Source organism: Apodemus sylvaticus, chromosome 21 (assembly GCF_947179515.1).
Source record: "Apodemus sylvaticus chromosome 21, mApoSyl1.1, whole genome shotgun sequence".
Taxonomy (NCBI): domain Eukaryota; kingdom Metazoa; phylum Chordata; class Mammalia; order Rodentia; family Muridae; genus Apodemus; species Apodemus sylvaticus.
The window spans coordinates 42051009-42053554 of NC_067492.1; positions in this window are offsets into that span (position 1 = coordinate 42051009).

Genomic DNA, 2546 nt, shown 5'->3' on the forward strand with positions numbered 1-2546 from the left:
GGACCTTTCTCTCTCTTTCTTCTGGTTCATCTGCCTCCTCTTCTTCCTCTTCCTCTTCCTCCTCCCCCACTTTATCCTCCTTTTCCTCTTCTTCCTCCTGCTCCTGGTTTATTGAGACAGGGCAATAGCCCTGACTAGCCTGGGATTCCTTGTAAGCCAGGCTGGTCTCAAACTCACAGAGAGCTGCCTGCCTCTGCCTCTGCCTCTGCCTCTGCCTCTGCCTCTGCCTCCCAAGTTCTGGGATTAAAGATGTGAACCTCAAGCCCAGATCAAATTCCATTTCCTATCACTTGTGAATGGCAGGGTCCTAAAATATCAGCCTATCATCTCTACACTGGAATTCAGGACTAAGCTACGGGGCTAGATGTTAGCTCAGCATTACTTAAAAAGTGGCGGTGAAGGGACTCTGGGCTGCTCGTGTGGCAAGCATGGCTTTAACAGGCCCTTTCCTTCTCCCCATTCCCGCTACCTTGCTAAAAACCGTTAGATTCAATATCTAAAGCTAGCCACCAAGGTCTATTCTCTTATTTGGCTAATTCTTCCTCCTGAGGTTACTTACCAAGGTCCAGCCATTAAAGTATTGAAGCCCAGCCATCAAAAGCCCCCTTTGGCTCACCTAATTAACATGCACAATCAAAATTAAACACCTCATCCAAACACTTGTTTTTCTCCTTCTATCCGTGGGCCCTGTCTGTCTCCTTTGTATCCAGAGGCAGTCAGTTGTTACCTGGGACAAATACCCCTTACCCTTATCCCCTGTTCCCTTCCTCTTCTTCCGAGTCCTCTATCTCCTGTCTTTGTCTCTTATTCCTTGGCCTTTGTGCCTCTGAATTTCCTTTGTGCTGAGAACTTGGACTTGGGGTGTCTTGAGCTGACTTTGAGGTTCCCTGCAGGGGTTCACACACAAAGATAAATATACAAATCTTCCAGGGAAAATCATTCAAGAGTCCAACTTGTTGTTGGTTTTTGTTGTTGTTCTAATTTATGTGTGTGTGACTATGTGTATCTATGTGCATTAAATGAACGCAGGTGCCCAGAGATCAGAGAGAGCACGAGACTCCCTGAAACTGTTAACAGATACTGTGAGCTGGTGGATGTGGGTAGGTGCTGGGAACTGAACCCAGTTCTTCTGGAAGAGCAGCAAGTACTCTAAACTTCTGCATCTTCTCTCCACTCAAGTCCACTTCTAAGTACAGTAGAAATGATCGCTATCAGATTCTTTCTTCAGGAAAAAATGAAATTTTAAGTTTATTTTATAAATCATGTAGGGCACATAAGGCTAAAAGTACAGTAAAGATATTTTGCACTGTGTGTACTAACTAATGAAATGGATTTTGACTCCAGTTCAGGCCTGGATTTGAATACTGATTATACATCTGGCCCCTACCTTACCTTTTTGGGCATTTATTTCCTCCTCTATAAAATGGGGACATGAATATTACCTGTTCTTGCTATTTTGTAAAATTCTCTCTCTCTCTCTCTCTCTCTCTCTCTCACACACACACACACACACACACACAGAGAGAGAGAGAGAGAGAGAGAGAGAGAGAGAGAGAGAGCTTTGTTTCTCTAGACCCCTCTGGACATGCAACAGTGAGCATTATTTTTAGATAGCATGTCACTATGTAGTCCTGACTAGTCTGGGATTCAGTCCTCCTGCCTCAACCAGAGTGCTGGGATGCACCACCACACCCAGCACAAGCAGCTTTGAATGTGGCCTCTCTGGGAAAGTGCCAGTGGACAAAATGTTCAGTGAGCCACTGCCCAGAAGGGACTGGGCATCCAGAGATAAGAGAACAGGGAGGGCACTGATGGGGTGAGAAACAGACAAAGCAGCAGGCAGCCTGTGCCTCCCGGGGTGGGGTGGGGGGCAATAGATGCAACTTTCTAGATCACCTTCTCAGAGGCAAGTTCTAGCTAATTTCTAGACCCTTAGCTTTCTTTTCTTTACAGTTATTTAGCATATAAATTGCTTTTTAAACCACAAAGAAAAGCAGAAAACTAAAAGAACCCATCCTCATAAGGTCCTGGTCACCTGAAATAATCAAATTAAGCAGCGCCCTTTCCAGCCTTTGAATCCAGACCCACACCTTCATTTCCGGTCTCAATTTGCAACACTGCCTCACACTTGGTGCGTTTTATTTAGTTAACGTCTTGGAGACTTTACCCTATCATCGATAAGCCTTTGCATTAGTTCTGGGTTGTTTTTTTTTTTCTGTGTACATTTATTTATTTGTGTAAGGGATGTAAAAGGATGTAAACGTTTTCAAGAGTCGATTATTTCCCTCGTTTGGAACCTGAAAATAACGAAGATCATTAGGCTCGGCAGAACCAGTGTTCTTGGGTCTGCCAGATCCGGTATATATGGAGTTCAATAATATTGTTTAAAAACAAGAAACAAAAGCAAAGTTAAAAGGACTCAGGAAAGGAGGAAAGTGATGGAAAAGGAAAGTCATAGAGACAGGCTCCGCCTCTGAACCCGCCCCCAAACACAGCTCCGCCCTCCACCACAGGCTGCAGCGCCGCCTCCGGCCGCCAGGAGCCGC